At 40.1% G+C, this 24,975-nt stretch overlaps 2 protein-coding genes across 2 annotated transcripts in view; both read right to left on the bottom strand.

Annotated features, from left to right (window-relative positions):
- TMED8 (transmembrane p24 trafficking protein family member 8) overlaps window positions 1–9,321 on the bottom strand; it is a 109,485-nt gene extending 100,164 nt beyond the window's left edge. Inside the window, exon 1 of the mRNA XM_037832196.1 lies at window positions 9,218–9,321. The gene's annotated coding sequence lies outside the window, so the exon portion shown is untranslated. The remainder of the gene's footprint in view (window positions 1–9,217) is intronic.
- LOC119531210 (NADP-dependent oxidoreductase domain-containing protein 1-like) overlaps window positions 1–24,975 on the bottom strand; it is a gene marked incomplete at its 5' end in the record, with an annotated part of 57,507 nt that overhangs the window by 26,646 nt on the left and 5,886 nt on the right. The gene's annotated exons all lie outside the window — the stretch shown is intronic.

Here is a 24,975-nt window from a genome sequence, read left to right as displayed (position 1 = left end):
GGGTTTAAGTAGCGAGTGTGAACTGCTCACACTGTTTTTGGCAGCCCCAAAAACAGACAGAGGCTTTGGGTGACGACTGACCTGGGAGAGCAGGAGGGTTGCCTTGGACTGGGTCTGAAGGGGACTATCTGTTTCTTTTTCGGCTCAGTGGAGAAAGCCCCAGTCATTTTTAGTTTCCAGGGCTGTGACTCAGGCAGGGCAGAGACACCACAAGCAGAGAGCGAGACCATTGAAATGCTAATGAGCTCCACCTGAGGGGTCTGTCTTCTCTAGGAGGAAAGGGGTGGGGCCCTTTCCATTCAGAACCAGACCCCAGAGCCTGGGGGAACACGGCCATACCTCCTCACACCAGTCAAGAATTATAGGCTAACAGGCGTCACCTGCTGGGCAGAAAAGCACAGTGACCTGAGGCATCAAAGGCTGGAGCAATTTTCTAAGACACACCCGCAGGGAAACCAGATACTGAATATTTCTTCCCTCTGGGACCTGAGCCTGTTCTGGTCTGGGAAAACCTTATTTGGATAACCAAGGAAACCATGCCTAGACAACAGAAAATTACAACCTACACTAAGAAAAACAAAGTTATGGCCCAGTCAAAGGAACAAACGTACACTTCAACTGAGATACAGGAATTTAAACAACTAATGCTAAATCAATTCAAAAAGTTTAGAGAAGATATTGCAAAAGAGATAGAGGCTGTAAAGGAAGCACTGGACATGTATACGGCAGAAATCAAAAGTTCAAAAAACCTACTAGTAGAATCTATGGAAATGAAAGGCACAACACAAGAGATGAAAGACACAATGGAAACATACAACAGCAGATCTCAAGAGGCAGAAGAAAACCCTCAGGAACTGGAGAACAAAACACCTGAAAGCCTACACACAAAGGAGCAGACGGAGAAAAGAATGAAAAAATATGAGCAACGTCTCTGGGAACTCAAGGATGAAACAAAGTACAATAATGTACGTATCATTGGTGTCCCAGAAGGAGAAGAGAAGGGAAAGGGGGCAGAAGCAATAATAGAGGAAATAATTAATGAAAATTTCCCATCTCTTATGAAAGACATAAAATTACAGATCCAAGAAGCGCAGCGTACTCCAAACAGAAGAGATATGAATAGGCCTACGCCAAGACACTTAATAATCAGATTATCAAATGTCAAAGACAAAGAGAGGATCCTGAAAGCAGCAAGAGAAAAGCAATCCATCACATACAAAGGAAGCTTAATAAGACTATGTGCGGATCTCTCAGCAGAAACCATGGAGGCAAGAAGGAAGTGGTATGATATATTTAAGATACTGAAAGAGAAAAACCACCAACCAAGAATCCTGTATCCAGCAAAGCTGTCCTTCAAATTTGAGGGAGAGCTCGAAGTATTTTCTGACAAACAGACAATGAGACTTTGTGAACAAGACACCTGCCCTACAGGAAATACTAAAGGGAGCACTACAGGGTGATAGAAGACAGGAGTGTGTGGTTTGGAACACAATTTTGGGAGATGGTAGCACAACAATGTAAGTACACTGAACAAAGGTAACTATGAATACGGTTGAGAGAGGAAGATGGGGAGCATGTGAGACACCACAAGAAAGGAGGAAAGATAACGACTGGGACTGTGTAACTTGGTGAAATCTAGAGTATTCAACAATTGTGATAAAATGTACAAATATGTTCTTTTACGAGGGAGAACCAGCAAATGTCAACTTTGCAAGGTGTTAAAAATGGGGAGGCATTGGGGGAGGGATGCAATCAGCATAAACTAGAGACTGTAACTAATAGAATTATTGTATTATGCTTCCTTTAATGTAAAAAAGGTGATATATCAAGGAGAATGCAGATAAGAGGCGGGGACAGGGGAGGCATGTTAGACACTTGACATTGGTGGTATTGTCTGATTCTTTATTCTACTTTGATTTAAGGTTATTTTTCCTTTTGCTGCTTCCTAGCTGTCATTTTTTTTTTCCTCTTTCTTTTGCCTCTCTACCTTCTTTGACTCTCCCTCCTGCCTTGTGGAAGAAATGTAGATGCTCTTATATAGATAGTGGTGAAGGTGGTGAACACATAAATGTATGACCATGCAGAGAACCATCGATTATTTACTTGGGATGGAATGTATGGTGAGTGAACAAAACCATATTAAAAAAAATGGGTTGATGACAAAACCTTGAGGGCAATATACTGAGTGAAATAAGCCAGACACATTAGGACAATTATTACAGGGTCTCACTGATAGGATCTAATTACAATATGTAAACTCATAGACATGAAATATAAGGTACCAAGATATAGGACGAGGCTTAAGAATGGGGAGTGGTTGCTTAGTATGAGCAGAATGTTCAATTAGGATGAACTTAAATGTTTGGAAATGAACAGGGATGTTGGTAGTAAGATGTGAGAATAACTAACAGCACCGAATGGTGTGTGAATGAGGTGGAAAGGGGAAGCTCAGAGTCATATATGTCACCAGAAGGAAAGTTGGAGGTCAAAAGATGGAAATGTATAAAACTGAATCCTATGGTGGGCAATGTCCATGATCAACTGTACAAATACTAGAAATCACTTCATGGACCAGAACAAATGTATGACAATACAATTAGAAGTTAATAATAGAGGGGCATATAGGGAAGAACTATATACCTATTACAAACTATATACTACAGTTAGTAGTATTTCAACATTTTTTCATAAACAGTAACAAACGTACTATATCAATACTAGGAGTCAATAATTGAGGGGGTTGGTTAGGGATAGGGGAGGTTTAGAGTTTCCTTTTTGTTTTTTCTTTTTTCATCTTTCACTTTATTTCTTGTCTGGAGTAATGAAAAGTTTCTAAAAATTGAACAAAAATTAAATGTGATGGATGCACAGCTGTATGAGGGTACCCAGGGGCAAGTGATTGTACACTTTGGATCTTTGGATAATTGTATGGTATCTGAACAATCTCAATAAAAATGAAAAAAAAAAGCCAATGAATTTCTGGTATTTTGCATGACAGCAACATTAACAAACCAGAGCAGTCCCTTTTATTAATATATAGTATCCTTGTCTCTTATGACATCTTTGCATTTTAAGTCTATTTTGTCTGACATTAGTATTGCTACCCCTGCTTTCTTTTTGGTTGCAGCTTGTGTAGAATATTTTTTTTTCCATCTTTTTACTTTCAGTCTCTTTGTGTCTCAGTGTCTAAGATGAGTCTCTTTTAAACAGCATATCGAGTCATGCTTTTTAATCCATTCTACAAGTCTGTATCTTTTAATTGGAGAGTTTATTCCATTCACATTCAAAGTTACTACTGTGAAGGGAGTTCTTGAGCCAGCCATTTATCCTTTGGTTTTTAGTTGTCAGATCTATTTTCCACCCTATCTTTTTTCCTTTAAGTTACCCTCTTCAATTCTATGCCCTTCTCCAGAACTCTCTCTCTTTGCTTTTTCTCTCAGCTGGTAGAACTCCCTTTAATATTTCTTGTGGGGTAGATATCTTGTTAACAAATTCTCTCAGCATTTGTTTTGGAAAATTTTAAACTCCCCCTCAATTTTGAAGGAGAGCTTTACTGGATAAAGAATTGTTGGCTGAAAATTTTTCTCTTTCAGAATCTTAAATATGTCATACCACTGCCTTCTTTCCTCCATGGTGCCTGCTGAGTAGTCAGTACTTAGTCTTATGCTGTTTCCCTTGTATATGGTGAATTGACTTCTCTCTTGCTGCTTTCAGAACTGTCTCCTTCTCTTCAACACTTGACAATCTGATCAGTTTATGTTTCGGAGTGGGTTTATTTGGATTTACTCTATGTGGAGTTTCTTGGGCATCTTTGATTTGCATATTAATGTCATTTAGAAGGATTGGGAAGTTTTCCCCAACTATGTCTTGAAACACTCTTCCTAGATCTTTACTCTTCTCTTCTCCTTCTGGGACACCAATGATTCTTATATTTGTGTGCTTCGTGTTGTTCATCTTTTCCCTGAGATCCATTTCAAATGTTTTGGGTTTTTGCACCATTTGTTCTTTTGTGTGTTCACATTCAATTGACTATCCTCCAGTTCACTTATTTTTTCTTCTGCCTCTTCAAATCTGCTGTTGTGTGTCTCTAGTATATATTTTTAGATATCTAGGCATTTTATATTTATGTTTTACATGCTTTCAGTCAACAGTTAAATATACTTTTAAATATTTAATGATCAAGAAAATCATCATCACAACCTAATGGTAAACAGCATGCAAAAACAACTATTATCAGCAGCATTACATTTATGTTTCGTTATCATGGAATTTAAATGTTATAAAGTTATTTTTTATAATTCAAATGCCAAAATATTTTCATTTGTCTTTTATTTACATATATATATATATATAATATATTATATATATATTTAGAAAGACAACTAAATTCCATAATGCCAAATTTGAGAACTTAATGTCATAACTGAGAAATCAAATGAGATGAATTAAACTTCACCATAACAAAAATCATAAATATGTTAGACCTATGTTTCATTACATATTACTTATCACCTTACTCCAGAATATAGTAATGGTTAATAACATGAAAACTTGAACATTAACTTCAAGACCATGAGTCAATCTTATAAATCTACATGCAGTGGCAGACAGCATAGAATTAGTTCAGTAGCTCAATCCAATTACCAGTGAAGTTAGGCTAACAATGGTGTTAGGTTCATGGATGATCCATCAGCAGTACCATCATCTCATACAAAAATAAATAAATAAATAAATAAATAAAATCATTAATGAATCTAACCCACCTTTCTACTTACCATTTCCATTATGCAAATTAAAATATCAGGGTTCACGTGACAATGGCAGATATAAAAACCTGATCTTTCTCATTAGACAAAGCATATTTTTCTCATGAAACCACAATCTCTGAATTTTTTTTTAAGTTACCTTTCTTTATCCAAAATAAAAAACATATTCTGCCACCTTTACTTGAGGAACCAGCAATGGCCCATTATCAGTCTCTTCCTCCATTTCTTCATTATCTTCAGCATTAGTATTCTTACCTTCTTGTTCTCTTGCCTGGACTGGTGTTGATTTTTCAGTTTTCTTTTCTTGTTCCAGTAAAGAAGTTATTGGATTGTTACTTGGCAGGTAATATATGAAGTCTCTCGTCATTTTTGAATGATCTGGTGCCCTCTGACTTTCATTTATAGCACATTTGTTCTTCCACTGCTTCTTCTCTTATCTCAATACTTTTTTTTTAACATTTCCCTCAGTTTCTGGACTTTATATATTCTGTATCTGTCTGAGCATAGCTGTTTTTCTTTTGTCGATAAGGGATGACGTTCTGAAGGAACACTGACACTAGGTTTAACCAGACTAGAAGTATTTGATATTTGTTTTCTTCTCTGTGAAACAGTAGAGGAAGACTTACTGGATCCTTCAATATCATTCTCATCATCAGTCTTTCCATCACTGCTCCTGGAAACTTTTCCTTGGGATGCCACTCTCCTGAAGTCCACCAGGGGCCCATCTGTGGGCTCCACTGGCATTGGTGAAGAGGCTGCTGCAGGCTCCAGAGCAGAGGCTGCTGTCAGCTCCAATGACCTGGGACCCTCTGGTCCACATGGAAGACTGGGGGCAGTGGAGCCCCTGGCACCAACACCAGGTATTCTGGTTTCCTAATGCTGCCATTACGCAAAATACCAGAAATGGATTGGCTTTTATAAAGGGGTTTATTAGGTTACAAATTTACAGTCCAAAGGCCATGAAAATGTCCAAACTAAGGCATCAACAAGATGATACCTTCACTGAAGGATGAGCGATGGCTTCCAGAAAACCTCTGTTAGCTGGGAAGGCAAGTGGCTGTTGTCTGCTGATCTCAGGTTATGTTCCAGCTCCTCTTGGTTCTTTCTCACAGGACACTTCTCTCTAAGTGACTGGGGGTCCTGTCTTGGCATATCTCAGGTGTGCCAGTTTGAATGTATTGTGTCCCCCAAATGCAATTATCTTTGATGTAGTCTTGTGGGGCAGATGTCTTGGGGCTGATTAGATTTGCTTGGAATGTGCCCCACCCAGCTGTGGGTGATGACTCTGAGGAGATATTCCCATGGAGGCATGGCCCCACCCATTCAGGGTGGGCCTTGATCAGTGGAGCCATATAAATGAACTGGCTCAAAGAGAAGGAACTCAGTGCAGCTGTGAGTGACATCTTGAAGAGGAGCAAGCTTGCTAGAGAGGAACGTCCTGGGAGAAAGCCATTTTGAAACCAGAACTTTGGAGCAGACGCCAGCCATGTGCCTTCCCAGCTAACAGAGGTTTTCCAGATGCCACTGGCCATCCTTCAGTGAAGGTACCCAATTACTGATGTGTTAGCTTGGACACTTTAAGGCCTTAAGACTGTAACTGTGTAGCCAAATAAACCCCCTTTTTATAAAAGCCAATCCATCTCTGCTGTTTTGCATTCCACAGCATTAGCAAACTAGAACATCAGGGAAAACTCAGGGCTTCATCTCTTAGCTAAACATCCTCCTGTTCTGCATCTCCAAGCATCTCTAAGCATCAGCATCAGTTCTTAGCTTCTCTCCGAAATGTTCCTCTCAGCTGCTCTGAGCTCCTTCTATTTGTGAGCTCTTTTATAGGACTCCAGTGATTAAATCAAGACCCATCCTGAAAGGTTGGGTCCATATCTCCATGGAGATAAGTTAATCAAACATTTCACCCACAATTGACTGAGTCACATCTCCAATGAAACAATCAAAAGATTCCAACCTGATCAACAATAATAATGTCTGCTCCCACAAGATTGCATTAAAGAAAATGGCTTTTGGGGGGACATGATATATCTTAACTGGCACACCAGGCCTGACATTGGGCTTCATGCTAAGGTATGCCCTGTGGAACAGGTTGGAGCCAGGGGTCCCAGGGAGGCGGCCCCACGGCCACTGTCAGCCCCATGCTCCAGGGGCTGCCTGAAAAGGGGGTTAGTAATAATGCCCTTCCCACAAAGCCACACCACAGTCCAGAGGGCAGTTACTGCAGCTTCTTGCCTCCACAGCCACCTCCTCCTTCCTCCCACCACTTCTTCATACCCTGCTACAGTAATTGCCTAGTTTCTCCCTCTACCTTGCTTCTAGTATATTTTTAATTTGATCAACAGTATCTTTTATTTCCATAAGATCTATTTTTTAATTTACTCTTTCAAATTCTTCTCTGTGCTCTTCCAGAGTCGTCTTGATGTCCTTCATGTCTTTAGCCATCTCATTGAAGTTGTTTTGGAGATTTGTGTGTACTTCTTTAATTAATTGCTCCAAATTCTGTGTCTCTTCTGGCTTTTTAATTTGTTCATTTGGCTTATCCACATCTTCTTGTTTTTTCAGGTGCTTTATGATTTTCTATTGGCTTTGGGGCATTTGCTTACTAAGATTATTTGGGGGAAATGCAGGGTTATTTGAGCATTTATATATAATTTGGCAGAGTTATAGCTTGCTGGAGTGCACTTTTCTTGTCCTACCAGCATATGGTGCTCTTGAGCCACCTCTTACTCTCAATCCAGCTTTCCCCCAACTACACCTGTGCACTGGGTGGGGTCCAAACCGGGTGGGAATCCAGTCAGTGCACCAGTTCTCCTTGTGCACTGGGGACTGCCTGCCCTGCGGTTGTGAGGTAGGCCCTGTGCAATTTGGTAGGGAATCCACTCAAGGGCACCCTCCAGCTCAGACGTGCTCTGCTCCCTGCCTTATATGTGCCTGTGAGCCTCTGGGGTATAGGAGGGTTTCCTGGTCTTCCATGTGGTGCCCTCTCCTATTCTCGCTTAATACCCATGCACACCCAGGACTTCCATGAAGGGAAAGTAAACGCGGTGAATACTCGTCCGCTGCCTACTGATTTCCCTCACAGGAGCTCCCGGCCATGTGGCTGTGGAGGATTATCTTCCCAGCTAACTGTTACGGTGAATGCACTGGAGTGGACAGCCACTGTTCACTCCCTTGCCTGGCAGTTGTCTCACCGCTACTGGTCCCAGAAGGCGGTCCGGCTCAACAAACTCACCCCGTCCCTCGAGGCGCAGTCTCTTCTTTCCATCCACGTCCCCACCATGTACTATAGGAGTCCCTCTATGGCCTCTCACACCCGGAAACCGTGGTCTCCGGCGTCCTCCAGCCCCTCTCTAGTTTCTTCACAGAGAAGCCCGCGGCCTCACCCCTCCGCCATATTCCCCATCCATTGATTTTTGACAAGGATGTCAGGACCACCCAGCTGCGACAGCGAAGTCTCTTCAACAAATGGTGCTCGGAGAACTGGATATCCATATCCAAAAGAATGAAAGAGAACCCGTATCTTACACTTTATCCAAAAAATAACTCAAAATGGATCAAAGACCTAAATATTTAAAAAGCTAGGACCATAAAATTACTAGAACTAAATATAGGGAAGCATCTTCAAGATCTTGTTGTAGGAGGTGGTTTCTTAGGCCTTACACCCAAAGCACAAGCAAGGAAAGAAAAAAAAAGGTAAATGGCACCTTCTCAAAACTGATTATTTTTGGGCTTCAAAGGACTTTGTCAAGAGGGTGAGAAGGCAGCCTACTCAATGGGAGAAAATATTTGGAAACCACATATCCCATATCCAATAAGGGTTTAATATCCAGGATATATAAAGAGATCCTACGACTCAGTAACAAGACCAGAAACCCAATTAAAAACGGGGAAAACGATGCGAGCGGTAAAGGCAGTGGCGTCGGCGGTTAGAACGCGGGTTCCCGGCTAAGTTTCCTAATTGCTGGGTCCTCCCCAGCACGCTTCCCGGGTGCTCTCTGTGCCTCCCTCAGACTCCCCCCTCTGCCTTCCGCCCCCCAAGAGTAAGCGGGTTGCGGGCGGCAGGCGGGGTGGGGTGAGGCCCAGACGCCTGGAGCGGGGGTGTGCGCCGGGATCCCTCCGCTCCTGCCAGGGGGAGGCGCCTGCGGAGCCGCAAGCCAGAAGCCCCTGCGAGCCCACCGCCAGTGTGACCCCGGCACTCCGCAGTGGGGCGCCCCTCACACCCTTCCTTCCGTCAGTGTCGCCGGTGGGGACATCAGATTCTGAAGGAGATCCTAAAGCTTCAGAACTGCACAGATCTGTTGATAAGGGAGTGGCCCTCCAGCCTCCTGGTAAGATAAATATGTACAAAATTCTCTCCCGGTGTGGACCTTAATTGGCAAGCCCAGGCCCTGTTGGCCCAACAAGAGGCAGCAGAAACTTTTCATCTCTTTGAGGACGCCTACCTCCTCTCTTTACATGCTGCGTGTCACTCTTCCCGAAGGATGTGCAGCTGACCAGGAGGATCCGAGGCACTGAAGAAGGGAACTCAGCCGAGCACCTGCAGCCGGGGTCTCTGTAAGCCTTTCCTGCTCACCAGAGAGCAAGTGTTTTTTGTTTTTTTTTTTTTTTTTGGAGGAAAAACACCTAGCTTCTCATCTATGGAGCTGGAGTTTCTCTGAAGGAAATTTCCTTCTCCATCCTTAGTCCCTTGTTGTCTTGCCTGCCCTTTGTTCTTTAGAAAAGGCTGGACCTGTTTTTAACTTTATGCTTGGGACATGATGGCTAAGGCCTTTTTGTACAATGTTAAATAAAGATATTTTTCTGTTAAGTAATGACCAGATGACCCAAGACTCGGACAGAGTTAAGCTTCTCCATATTATAAGGAGTAGATGACTTCATTTTTTTTTTTTTTATTAAATTCAGTTTTATTGAAATACATTCACACACCATACAATCATCCATGATATACAATCCACTGTCCACAGTATGATAACATAGTTATGCGTTCGTCACCACAATCTATCTCTGAACATTTTCCTTACATCAGAAAGAACCAGAACAAGAATAAAAAATAAAAGTGAAAAAAAAACACCCAAATCATCCCCCCATCCCACCCCATTTGTCCTTTAGTTTTTATCCCCATTCCTCCACTCATCCATACACTAGATAAAGGGGGTGTGATCCACAAGGTCTTCACAATCACACTGTCACCCCTTGTAATCTACATTATTGTATAATTATCTTCAGGAGTAGATGACTTAATTTTGATTAAGAGAAATTTTTCTTGCCTTGTGAAAATGCCTTGTTAGTAAATATGTTGGCAAAATTTTAAGGATGATACCGGAGACCCTCCCTACAGCCATGACCAGGTCCATGGGGTCTGAGCGCTGCCTGGACTTAGCTGTCCCTGGCAGCCTGTGCATGTTGCCATGTCGCTTTGCTGTTTTGTTTTTTGTTTTTTTTTTTTTAAAGAAAAAGACTGAAGATTGCAAGGTTTTCCTCTGCAACAGAGATAATGTTTGAAATGATCAACACAATTCCAAAGACCTCAGAATTATTTTCAGATAAGAGACTCCAAGGTTGACTTCAGTTCATAAATTATTGGTATGACTGTTTTAATGATTTTGAAGATAGCAAATTTGCTGGTTAATGGAGATAAAGATAATTACTTGTTGTTTTAGACCTTTCTGTACTACTTACAATTTTTACCATGTGTATATTTAATTTTATTTAAAACAAAGAGCAAAAATTAAGAGACAACCACTTCACTCAGTTGCATGGAAGGGTCTGGCAAGTCTAGCATGCAAATCTCCATCTAACAGATTAATCTCATCTTTATGGCAACATCAATTATTGAGTGGCCTGTGCCTGCCCACAAACTTATAGCTTTTCAAAAACTTAATTGGGGTTGAAATATAAACTATTTAAAGTCTGATGTTCTAATTCCTTCCAATAAACGCCTATCAATGTTATTCAGAAATTGTAACCTGTAACATTTTATTCTTATTTGTAAATCAAGATATGTAAAAATTTATATTTTGGAATTCTTTATAACTCTTTGTGGAGAGATAACAGAAATAATTTTTAATGGAAAAAATCTTTAAACTTAGGTTATTTGAGTATACAGAGATTATACTTTTTTTATAAGTGTTAACATTAAGTTCTATATTTGTATAGTACATGTTTGCAAATTTAAATAAGAGAATTGAGGGATGTTTGTGCCTCCAATGGAGTGGATATGAGAGATAAAAACCTTGCCTTACTGCAACTGGAAGCAGTTTAAAAGATTTCTAGAGAAATGAGAAATGCCACCCAAAGATTTTAGATTTTGTGCATGATAAAAATGATTAGTGATAGGGGACTAATGTGCCAGTCAGCTGAAATCCGAGACAAGTTCTATTGTTGAATAAACAAATTTTAACCCATTAAGAAAACAGGAAAAAGACATGAACAGACATTTTTCCAAAGAAGATATACAAATGGCTAAAAAGCACAAGAAAAGATGTTCAACATCACTAGCTATTAGGGAACTCCAAATCAAAACTGCAATGAGATATCATTTCACACCTACTAGAGTGGCCACTATTTTAAAAAAAAAACAGAAAACTGCAAGAGTTGGAGAGGATGTGGAGAAATAGGAACACTCTTCACGGTTAGTGGGAACATAAAATGGTGCAGCCACTTTGGAAGACTTTAGAGGTTCTTCAAAAAGCTAAGTATAGAACTGCCATATGATCTGGCAATCTGGCTACTTGGTATATACCTAGAAGAACTGAAAACAGAGACGTGAACAGACATCTGCACACAGATGTTCATAGCAGCATAATCAGAATTGCCAAAAATGGAAACAACACAAGAGTTCATCACTGATGAATGGATAAACAAAATGTGTTATATACATTCGATAGAATATTATTCAGCAGTAAGACAGAATGAAGTCCTGAAGCACAAGACAAACTGGATGAACCTTGAGGACATTATGTGAAATAAATCAGACACAAAAGGACAAACATTGTAGGATCATATTCATATGAACTAACTATAATATGTAAACTCATAGACATAAAATCTATAATATAGGTTACTAGGAGATAGAATGAGGCTAGAGAATGGGGAGGGGTTGTTAATATGTGCAGAATTAACTAGGATGAATTTAAATGTTTGGAAACGGTTAGAAGTTATTTTGAATATAATTAGCAGTGCTGAATTGTTTGTGAATGTGGTTGACAGGGGAAGTTTAGGGTCATGTATGTCACCAGAAGGAAAGCTAGAGATTAAAACATGGGACTAAAAACACAGTGAATGTTGTGGTGGACGATGATTGTGAGTAACGGGTACAAATATAAAAATGAAGTTCTAGTTCTTTCAAGAACTAGAACAAATGTATGACACTATTACAAGGAGTTAATAGAGTGGTATATGGGAAAAAATGTACCTATCACACAGTAATATCTTAATATTCTTTCACCAACAGTAACATGTACTGCATCAATACTAGGGGTCAACAATGGGGTGGGGGGGATAAGGGGTATGGGATGTTTTGGGTTTTCTTTTCTTTTTTTCTTTTTTATTTTTTCGAGTAACGAAAATGTTTTAAAATAGTGATGAATGCACACGTATGTGATGATACAGCGAGCCACTGATTTTATACTTTGGATAGATTGTATGGTGTGTGAATATATCTCAGTAAAAAGGAAGAATATATAGGAGACTATCTTGAGATGAAGACGGTCTTTTTAAGTATGGCCTGAAACCTAGAAGCCATAAAGAAGTGATTCAACTTTGACTATATACAAATTAGAATCTTCTGATAGCAGAAGACACCAAAGAGAAAGAATAAAGAGGGAAAATATTTTCAACACACTTAACAGAGGGTTTCTTTTCCTACTAAAAGCCTTCTGTTCTAGTTTGCTAATGCTGCGGAATGCAAAACACCAGAGATGGACTGGCTTTTATAAAAAGGGGGTTTATTTGTCTATACAGTTACAGTCTTAAGGCCATAAAGTGTCCAAGGTAACACATCAGTAATCAGGTACCTTCACTGGAGGATGGCAAATGGCGTCTGGAAAACCTCTGTTAGCTGGGAAGGCACGTGGCTGGCGTCTGCTCCAAAGTTCTGGTTTCAAAATGGCTTTCTCCCAGGACATTCCTCTCTAGCAAGCTTGCTCTTCTTCAAAACGTCACTCACAGCTGCACTCCATTCAGTCTCTTTGAGTCAGCATGTTTTATATGGCTCCACTGATCAAGGCCCACCCAGAATGGGTGGGGTCACACCTCCATAGGAGTATCCCACTGAAGTCACCACCCACAGCTGGGTGGGGCACATTCCAAGCAAATCTAACCAGCACCAAAACGTCTGTCCCACAAGACCACAAAGATAATGGCATTTGGGGGACACAATACATTCAAACCAGCACACCTTCTATAGAAAAATAAGTAAAATGAAACAATTCAAAAAAATATCAAAGGACACAAAATGAGAACAAGAGAGGACACAAGAGCAACAAATTTGGAAGCTAGAAAGAATATAGGCAAGTGTTCCAGTTTGCTAATGCTGCCATTATGCAAAATACCAGAAATGGATCCACTTTTATAAAGGGGGGTTATTTGGTTACAAAGTTTCAGTCTTTTTTTTTTATTCATTTTACTGAGATATATTCACATACCATGCAGTCATACAAAACAAAACGTACATTCAGTTGTTTACAGTACCATTATATAGTTGTGCATTCATCACCAAAATTAATTTTTGACATTTTCATTACCACACACACAAAAATAATAAGCATAAAAAATAAAGTGAAAAAGAGCAATTAAAGTAAAAAAGAACCCTGGGTGCCTTTTTTTGTTTGTTTTGTTTTTTTTCAAAGTTACAGTCTGAAGGCCATAAAGTGTCCAAGGTAAGGCATCAACAATCAGGTACCTTCACTGGAGGGTGGCCATTGGCATCCGGAAAACCTCTTTTAGCTCGGAAGGCATGTGGCTGGTGTTTGCTTGCTCCCAGGTTGCATTTCAAAATGGCGTTCTCCAAACTGTTGCTCTTGGGGTGTTTTGTCCTCTCTTAGCTGCAGTTACTCTTCAAAATGTCACTCTCAGTTGCTCTGAGCTCCTTCTGTCTGTGAACTCTTTATACGGCTCCAGTGATTTAATTCAGACCCCTCTCTGAATGGGTGGGGTAACACCTCCATGGAAATTATCCAATAAAATGTCTCGCCCACAGTTGACTGAGTCACATCTCCATGGAAACACTCAATCAAAGAATTCTAACCTAATCAACACTAATATGCCTGCGCCCACAAGATTGCATCAAAGATAGTGGTGTTTTGGGGGACTTAATACATCCAAACTGGCACAGCAAGTAATAACTCTGAGCCAACATGGGAAAGCTGAATCCTAAGTCAGCACAGGGAAAAGCTAAGATACATTCTATTTATATCATAGAACCTATAAAAAAAAATTCAGAAAGTAGTAGTAGTAATTATTTCTGGAAGTAGGAGTAAGATGAGGTTAAAAACAGGATGACTGGCTGAAAATTTTAAAAAGGAGAGAGAACCCTATGTATCCTACCCAACTTTGCACTGTCAGTAGACTGACCTTCCCTCTCCCCAATAGGTTTATTCTCTGGAGAGGGTTAAACAGAGGGTCTCTGGATAGGGGGAAATAGCCATTGTTGAGGGCATGGGGTATCACAATGAAAAGGAGGGAAATTAAGTTAAAATATATATACTGAATAAGACCCCCTCATCCTACCCTTCCACCCCCACCCCCCTCCATCCCCAGGCCTTTCCAACTTTGGTGCCAAAAAGCTCACAGCCAGGTATATCTTTCCTAGGCACGAGAATAAAAGAAGTCTGAAAAACCAAAGAGAAAAGACTTAAAGACAACAATATGCAGTTTCCCAAAGAAAAGGGTAATCACATTACTCTGTGGTAAAGACTACAATAGCAAACACAAAGTTTCCAAGCAGCTTTTTAGTACCCAGGATCTTAAATATGAGCAGGCAGTCAAGGTTCACCAAATATTTGAGCATCTAAAATGCATAACAAATACCAAAATGAATGATCATAAAACAACTTGGAGGAAACAGACTATCCAGAAAAGAAGTTTAAAAAACCTGTAATTTATATTCTCAAATGGATAAGATGATATTGCATAATGAAATGACAACCAATGCTATATAGTAAAAGGAATATTCAAAGACCAAAAAAATTCTTTGAAATTCAAAATAAGACAGCAAAAATGAAAATATTTTGCTACCAAAATATGACAGCAAAAACAATATAGTTGAGGAAATTGCTCAAAAATGAGAACGAAAAGATAGATACTAATAGAAGAGAGAAAGAGACAATCAGAGGATCAGTCTATGAGGTCCAATATGTGACTAATGAAAACATCCAGAAAAAGAGAAAACAAGGGTGGGGAGGAAATGATCCAAGATATAACTGAAGAAAATTGGAGAACTTGACATCTGGATTGAAAGAGCTCGCCGAATGTTCTTTTTCTTTTATGGGTGGTAGTTACTTGGGCATTTGCTTCATGACAATTAATCAATCTATATTTATGGATTTATGGGATATATATTTTTCTGTATGTGGGTAATAGTTCACAATTTTTTTTTAAAGTAAAAAAAACAAAATGGAAAGGCCCACCAAGTGCCCAACAGAGTGAATTAAGATAGACCCACGTTGGTGACAGTGTGATTGTGAAAACCTTGTGGCTCGCACTCCCTTTATCCAGTGTATGGATGGATGAGTAGAAAAATGGGGACAAAAACTAAATGAAAAATAGAGTGGGATGGGGGGGTGATTTGGGTGCTCTTTTTTTATTCTTATTCTGATTCTTTCTGGTATAAGGAAAATGTTCAAAAATAGATTGGGGTGATGAATGCACAACTATATCATGGTACTGTGAACAGCTGATTGTACACCATGGATGTGACTATACCTCAATAAAACTGAATTTTAAAAAAATAGACCCACATCATGGCACATCATAAAATTTGAGTATACTGGGGTCAAAAGAGCCTGAGAGAAAACAAACAGATTTTATACAAAGGTTCCAAAACTGGAATGACACTGGACCCCTAACTGCAACTCTGGAAGCTGAAAGACAATGGAGCAATGCCTTCAAAATTCTGAGGGAGAATTCTAAAGAATTCTATAGCTAGCTTTGTTTAATAAACTATGAGGTTAGAATAACACTTTCAGAAGTAAAAATTCTCTAAAAATTACTTCCTATGCAGTTGTTTCTCAGGAAACTACAGAGGATATAAGAGTAAACAAGAGGGAGGCGGGGCAAGATGGCAGACTGGTGAGCTGTATGTTTTAGTTACTCCTCCAGGAAAGTAGGTAGAAAGCCAGGAACTGCGTGGACTGAACACCACAGAGCAATCTATCTTTGGGCATACTTCATACAACACTCATGAAAATGTCGAACTGCTGAGATCAGCGAAATCTGTAAGTTTTTGCGGCCAGGGGACCCGCGCCCCTCCCTGCCAGGCTCAGTCCCGTGGGAGGAGGGGCTGTCAGCTCCGGGAAGGAGAAGGGAGAACTGCAGTGGCAGCCCTTATCGGAAACTCATTCTACTGATCCAAACTCCAACCATAGATAGACTGAGACCAGACGCCAGAGAATCTGAGAGCAGCCAGCCCAGCAGAGAGGAGACAGGCATAGAAAAAAAAAAACAACACGAAAAACTCCAAAATAAAAGCAGAGGATTTTTGGAGTTCTGGTGAACACAGAAAGGGGAAGGGTGGAGCTCAGGCCTTGAGGCACATATGCAAATCCCGAAGAAAAGCTGATCTCTCTGCCATGTGGACCTTTCCTTAATGGCCCTGGTTGCTTTGTCTATTAGCATTTCAATAACCCATTAGATCTCTGAGGAGGGCCCTTTTTTTTTTTTTTTTTTTTAATCCTTTTTTCTTTTTCTAAAACAATTACTCTAAGAAGCCCAATACAGAAAGCTTCAAAGACTTTCAATTTGGGCACGTCAAGTCAAGAGCAGAACTAAGAGAGCTCTGAGACAAAAGGCAATAATCCAGTGGCTGAGAAAATTCACTAAACACCACAACTTCCCAAGAAAAGGGGGGTGTCCGCTCACAGCCACCATCCTGGTGGACAGGAAACACTCCTGCCCATTGCCAGCCCCATAGCCCAGAACTGCTCCAGACAACCCAGTGTGACGGAAGTGCTTCAAATAACAGGCACACACCACAAAACTGGGCGTGGACATTAGCCTTTCCTGCAACCTCAGCTGATTGTCCCAGAGTTGGGAAGGTGGAGCAGTGTGAATTAACAAAGCCCCACTCAGCCACCATTTGAGCAGACTGGGAGCCTCCCTACACAGCCCAGCAGCCCAGAACTGCCCTGGGGGGACGGCACTCACCTGTGACATAGCACAGTCATCCCTCAACAGAGGACCCGGGGTGCACGGCCTGGAAGAGGGGCCCACTTGCAAGTCTCAGGAGCCATACACCAATACCAAGGACTTGTGGGTCAGTGGCAGAGACAAACTGTGGCAGGACTGAACTGAAGGATTAGACTATTGCAGCAGCTTTAAAACTCTAGGATCATCAGGGAGATTTGATTGTTAGGGCCACCACCCCTCCCCGACTGCCCAGAAACACGTCCCATATACAGGGCAGGCAACACCAACTACACACGCAAGCTTGGTACACCAATTGGGCCCCACAAGACTCACTTCCCCACTCACCAAAAAGGCTAAGCAGGGGAGAACTGGCTTGTGGAGAACAGGTGGCTCGTGGATGCCACCTGCTGGTTAGTTAGAGAAAGTGTACTCCACGAAGCTGCAGATCTGATAAATTAGAGATAAGGACTTAAATAGGTCTACAAACCCTAAAAGAACCCTATCAAGTTCAGCAAATGCCACGAGGCCAAAAACAACAGAAAATTATAAAGCATATGAAAAAACCAGATGATATGGATAACCCAAGCCCAAGCACCCAAATCAAAAGACCAGAAGAGACACAGCACCTAGAGCAGCTACTCAAAGAACTAAAGATGAACAATGAGACCATAGTACGGGATATAAAGGAAATCAAGAAGACTCTAGAAGAGCATAAAGAAGACATTGCAAGACTAAATAAAAAAAATGGATGATCTTATGGAAATTAAAGAAACTGTTGACCAAATTAAAAAGACTCTGGACACTCATAGTACAAGACTAGAGGAAGTTGAACAACGAATCAGTGACCTGGAAGATGACAGAATGGAAAATGAAAGCATAAAAGAAAGAATGGGGAAAAAAATTGAAAAAATCGAAATGGACCTCAGGGATATGATAGATAATATGAAACGTCCGAATATAAGACTCATTGGTGTCCCAGAAGGGGAAGAAAAGGGTAAAGGTCTAGGAAGAGTATTCAAAGAAATTGTTGGGGAAAACTTCCCAAATCTTCTAAACAACATAAATACACAAATCATAAATGCTCAGCGAACTCCAAATAGAATAAATCCAAATAAACCCACTCCGAGACATATACTGATCACACTGTCAAACACAGAAGAGAAGGAGCAAGTTCTGAAAGCAGCAAGAGAAAAGCAATTCACCACATACAAAGGAAACAGCATAAGAATAAGTAGTGACTACTCAGCAGCCACCATGGAGGCAAGAAGGCAGTGGCACGATATATTTAAAATTCTGAGTGAGAAAAATTTCCAGCCAAGAATACTTTATCCAGCAAAGCTCTCCTTCAAATTTGAGGGAGAGCTTAAATTTTTCACAGACAAAGAAATGCTGAGAGAATTTGCTAACAAGAGACCTGCCCTACTGGAGATACTAAAGGGAGCCCTACAGACAGAGAAACAAAGACAGGACAGAGAGACTTGGAGAAAGGTTCAGTACTAAAGAGATTCGGTATGGGTACAATAAAGGATATTAATAGAGGGAAAAATATGGCAAACATAAACCAAAGGATAAGATGGCCGATTCAAGAAATGCCTTCACGGTTATAACGTTGAATGTAAATGGATTAAACTCCCCAATTAAAAGATATAGATTAGCAGAATGGATCAAAAAAAATGAACCATCAATATGTTGCATACAAGAGACTCATCTTAGACACAGGGACACAAAGAAACTGAAAGTGAAAGGATGGAAAAAAATATTTCATGCAAGCTACAGCCAAAAGAAAGCAGGTGTAGCAATATTAATCTCAGATAAAATAGACTTCAAATGCAGGGATGTTTTGAGAGACAAAGAAGGCCACTACGTACTAATAAAAGGGGCAATTCAGCAAGAAGAAATAACAATCGTAAATGTCTATGCACCCAATCAAGGTGCCACAAAATACATGAGAGAAACACTGGCAAAACTAAAGGAAGCAATTGATGTTTCCACAATAATTGTGGGAGACTTCAACACATCACTCTCTCCTATAGATAGATCAACCAGACAGAAGACCAATAAGGAAGTTGAAAACCTAAACAATCTGATAAATGAATTAGATTTAACAGACATATACAGGACATTACATCCCAAATCACCAGGATACACATACTTTTCTAGTGCTCACGGAACTTTCTCCAGAATAGATCATATGCTGGGACATAAAACAAGCCTCAATAAATTTAAAAAGATTGAAATTATTCAAAGCACATTCTCTGACCACAATGGAATACAATTAGAAGTCAATAACCATCAGAGACTTAGAAAATTCACAAATACCTGGAGGTTAAACAACACACTCCTAAACAATCAGTGGGTTAAAGAAGAAATAGCAAGAGAAATTGCTAAATATATAGAGACGAATGAAAATGAGAACACAACATACCAAAACCTATGGGATGCAGCAAAAGCAGTGCTAAGGGGGAAATTTATAGCACTAAACGCATATATTAAAAAGGAAGAAAGAGCCAAAATCAAAGAACTAATGGATCAACTGAAGAAGCTAGAAAATGAACAGCAAACCAATCCTAAACCAAGTACAAGAAAAGAAATAACAAGGATTAAAGCAGAAATAAATGACATAGAGAACAAAAAAACAATAGAGAGGATAAATATCACCAAAAGTTGGTTCTTTGAGAAGATCAACAAGATTGACAAGCCCCTAGCTAGACTGACAAAATCAAAAAGAGAGAAGACCCATGTAAACAAAATAATGACTGAAAAAGGTAACATAACTGCAGATCCTGAAGAAATTAAAAAAATTATAAGAGGATATTATGAACAACTGTATGGCAACAAACTGGACAATGTAGAAGAAATGGACAATTTCCTGGAAACATATGAACAACCTAGACTGACCAGAGAAGAAATAGAAGACCTCAACCAACCCATCACAAGCAAAGAGATCCAATCAGTCATCAAAAATCTTCCCACAAATAAATGCCCAGGGCCAGATGGCTTCACAGGGGAATTCTACCAAACTTTCCAGAAAGAACCGACACCAATCTTACTCAAACTCTTTCAAAACATTGAAGAAAAGGGAACACTACCTAACTCATTTTATGAAGCTAACATCAATCTAATACCAAAACCAGGCAAAGATGCTACAAAAAAGGAAAACTACCGGCCAATCTCCCTAATGAATATAGATGCAAAAATCCTCAACAAAATACTTGCAAATAGAATCCAAAGACACATTAAAAAAATCATACACCATGACCAAGTGGGGTTCATTCCAGGCATGCAAGGATGGTTCAACATAAGAAAAACAATCAATGTATTACAACACATTAAAAACTCGAAAGGGAAAAATCAATTGATCATCTCAATAGATGCTGAAAAAGCATTTGACAAAATCCAACATCCCTTTTTGATAAAAACACTTCAAAAGGTAGGAATTGAAGGAAACTTCCTCAACATGATAAAGAGCATATATGAAAAACCCACAGCCAGCATAGTACTCAATGGTGAGAGACTGAAAGCCTTCCCTCTAAGATCAGGAACAATACAAGGATGCCCGCTGTCACCACTGTTATTCAACATTGTGCTGGAAGTGCTAGCCAGGGCAATCCGGCAAGACAAAGAAATAAAAGGCATCCAAATTGGAAAAGAAGAAGTAAAACTGTCATTGTTTGCAGATGATATGATCTTATATCTAGAAAACCCTGAGAAATCGACGATACAGCTACTAGAGCTAATAAACAAATTTAGCAAAGTAGTGGGATACAAGGTTAATGCACATAAGTCAGTAATGTTTCTATATGCTAGAAATGAACAAACTGAAGAGACACTCAAGAAAAAGATACCATTTTCAATAGCAACTAAAAAAATCAAGTACCTAGGAATAAACTTAACCAAAGATGTAAAAGACCTATACAAAGAAAACTACATAACTCTACTAAAAGAAATAGAAGGGGACCTTAAAAGATGGCAAAATATTCCATGTTCATGGATAGGAAGGCTAAATGTCATTAAGATGTCAATTCTACCCAAACTCATCTACAGATTCAATGCAATCCCAATCAAAATTCCAACAACCTACTTTGCAGACTTGGAAAAGCTAGTTATCAAATTTATTTGGAAAGGGAAGATGCCTCGAATTGCTAAAGACACTCTAAAAAAGAAAAACGAAGTGGGAGGACTTACACTCCCTGACTTTGAAGCTTATTATAAAGCCACAGTTGCCAAAACAGCATGGTACTGGCACAAAGATAGACATATAGATTAATGGAATCGAATTGAGAATTCAGAGATAGACCCTCAGATCTATGGCCGACTGATCTTTGATAAGGCCCCCAAAGTCACTGAACTGAGCCATAATGGTCTTTTCAACAAATGGGGCTGGGAGAGTTGGATATCCATATCCAAAAGAATGAAAGAGGACCCCTACCTCACCCCCTACACAAAAATTAACTCAAAATGGACCAAAGATCTCAATATAAAAGAAAGTACCATAAAACTCCTAGAAGATAATGTAGGAAAACATCTTCAAGACCTTGTATTAGGCGGCCACTTCCTAGACTTTACACCCAAAGCACAAGCAACAAAAGAGAAAATAGATAAATGGGAACTCCTCAAGCTTAGAAGTTTCTGCACCTCAAAGGAATTTCTCAAAAAGGTAAAGAGGCAGCCAACTCAATGGGAAAAAATTTTTGGAAACCATGTATCTGACAAAATACTGATATCTTGCATATACAAAGAAATCCTACAACTCAATGACAATAGTACAGACAGCCCAATTATAAAATGGGCAAAAGATATGAAAAGACAGTTCTCTGAAGAGGAAATACAAATGGCCAAGAAACACATGAAAAAATGTTCAGCTTCACTAGCTATTAGAGAGATGCAAATTAAAACCACAATGAGATACCATCTAACACCGGTTAGAATGGCTGCCATTAAACAAACAGGGAACTACAAATGCTGGAGGGGATTTGGAGAAATTGGAACTCTTATTCATTGTTGGTGGGACTGTATAATGTTTCAGCCACTCTGGAAGTCAGTCTGGCAGTTCCTTAGAAAACTAGATATAGAGCTACCATTCGATCCAGCGATTGCACTTTTCGGTATATACCCGGAAGATCGGAAAGCAGTGACACGAACAGATATCTGCACGCCAATGTTCATAGCAGCATTATTCACAATTGCCAAGAGATGGAAACAACCCAAATGTCCTTCAACAGATGAGTGGATAAATAAAATGTGGTATATACACACGATGGAATACTACGCGGCAGTAAGAAGGAACGATCTCGTGAAACATATGACAACATGGATGAACCTTGAAGACATAATGCTGAGCGAAATAAGCCAGGCACAAAAAGAGAAATATTATATGCTACCACTAATGTGAACTTTGAAAAATGTAAAACAAATGGTTTATAATGTAGAATGTAGGGGAACTAGCAGTAGAGAGCAATTAAGGAAGGGGGAACAATAATCCAAGAAGAACAGATAAGCTATTTAACGTTCTGGGGATGCCCAGAAATGACTATGGTCTGTTAAATTCTGATGGATATAGTAGGAACAAGTTCACAGAAATATTGCTATATTATGTAACTTTCTTGGGGTAAAGTAGGAACATGTTAGAAGTTAAGCAGTTATCTTAGGTTAGTTGTGTTTTTCTTACTCCCTTGTTATGGTCTCTTTGAAATGTTCTTTTATTGTATGTTTGTTTTCTTTTTAACTTTTTTTTTCATACAGTTGATTTAAAAAAGAAGGGAAAGTTAAAAAAAAAAAAAACAGAAAGAAAAACAAGGGAAAAAAAAAAAGATGTAGTGCCCCCTTGAGGAGCCTGTGGAGAGTGCAGGGATATTCGCCTAACCCACCTCCATGGTTGCTAACATGACCACAGACATAGGGGACTGGTGGTTTGATAGGTTGAGCCCTGTACCATAAGTTTTACCCTTGGGAAGACGGTTGCTGCAAAGGAGAGGCTAGGCCTCCCTATATTTGTGCCTAAGAGTCTCCTCCTGAATGCCTCTTTGTTGCTCAGATGTGGCCCTCTCTCTCTGGCTAAGCCAACTTGAAAGGTGAAATCACTGCCCTCTCCGCTACGTGGGATCAGACACCCAGGGGAGTGAATCTCCCTGGCAACGTGGAATATGACTCCCGGGGAGGAATGTAGACCTGGCATCGTGGGACGGAGAACATCTTCTTGACCAAAAGGGGGATGTGAAAGGAAATGAAATAAGCTTCAGTGGCAGAGAGATTCCAAAAGGAGCCGAGAGGTCACTCTGGAGGGCACTCTTACGCACACTTTAGACAACCCTTTTTAGGTTCTAAAGAATTGGGGTAGCTGGTGGTGGATACCTGAAACTATCAAACTACAACCCAGAACCCATGAATCTCGAAAACAGTTGTATAAAAATGTAGCTTATGAGGGGTGACAATGGGATTGGGAAAGCCATAAGGACCACACTCCACTTTGTCTAGTTTATGGGTGGATGAGTAGAAAAATAGGGGAAGGAAACAAACAGACAAAGGTACCCAGTGTTCTTTTTTACTTCAATTGCTCTTTTTCACTCTAATTATTATTCTTGTTATTTTTGTGTGTGTGCTAATAAAGGTGTCAGGGATTGATTTAGGTGATGAATGTACAACTATGTAATGGTACTGTAAACAATCGAAAGTACGATTTGTTTTGTATGACTGCGTGGTATGTGAATATATCTCAATAAAATGATGATTAAAAAAAAAAGAGTAAACAAGACATTTTTACTTTTATTTTTTATTCTTATTTTTTTTCTTTCTGGTATAAGGAGAATGTTCAAAAATTGATTGGAGTGAAGGAGGAAGATGGCGGAATAGAGGGGAGTGGAAGTTAGTTAGTCCCCCTAGAGCAACTAATAAAAAACCAAGTACAACTAGTAAAAGATCTGGAATAACTGCTGGGAGACTACTGTGACTATCCACATATCATGCAACAATCTGGATTGGGAGAAATGCCCGAGATCACAGCATAAAATCTGTAAGTAAAAACTGTGGACCCCAGCCAAGAGCCCCTCCCTCATGACAGCCTGAACTGCAAAACCTCACTGTGATAGAGATCAGCACTCTCTGAACAAGTGAACATACCTTAGCCCAGCTCCAACTGGGGCTTTAATTAACAGATGTTAACTGCTCAATACAAACTATGAATCCCCAACAAGCAGACAGAGGCTTTTGGTGACAACTGACCTTGGAGAGTCAGGACATATCTGTCTCGGGATGGGGACCCAAAGGATCAGGTGCTATCTCTGGCCGACAGGTGAACCTGGGGGCCGTAGACTGACCCTGAAAGGGGGCTTTCTGTCCCTTTCTCTCTCTCTCAACCTGGGCAGCTCAGTGAGGAAAGCCTCAGCCATTTTTAGCTTGCAGTGCTCTGTAGTAGAGAAAGCCTCAGCCATTTTAAACTCGTAGTACTCTGACCCAGACAAGGGTGGAAACAGCAGAGTCAGAGAAACAAAGAATCTATTTATATCAAATGACCTCTCTCTAGGAGGCATATCTTCCCTAAGAGGAAGAAGGTGGGGCCCAGCTCTACTACCCACCTTCCAGTCAGAACCAGACCCCAGAGCCTGGGGGAAAACAGCCACAGGCCACACCTCCTTACACCAGTCAGGAGATACAGGCTGACAGGCACCACCTGCTGGGAAGAAAAGCACAGGGTGTGTCAATCCTCTAAGACACACCATCAGGGAAACCGGATACTGAATATTTCTTCCTTCTGGGACCTGAGCCTGTTCTCACCTGGGAAAACCTGATTGGGGTGGCCAAGGAGGCCAGATGCCTAGACAACAGAAAACTACAACCTACAATAAGAAAAATGAAGTTA

Source organism: Choloepus didactylus, chromosome 4, assembly GCF_015220235.1.
Source record: "Choloepus didactylus isolate mChoDid1 chromosome 4, mChoDid1.pri, whole genome shotgun sequence".
Classification (NCBI taxonomy): domain Eukaryota; kingdom Metazoa; phylum Chordata; class Mammalia; order Pilosa; family Megalonychidae; genus Choloepus; species Choloepus didactylus.
This window is presented reverse-complemented; position numbering and strand designations above follow the sequence as displayed.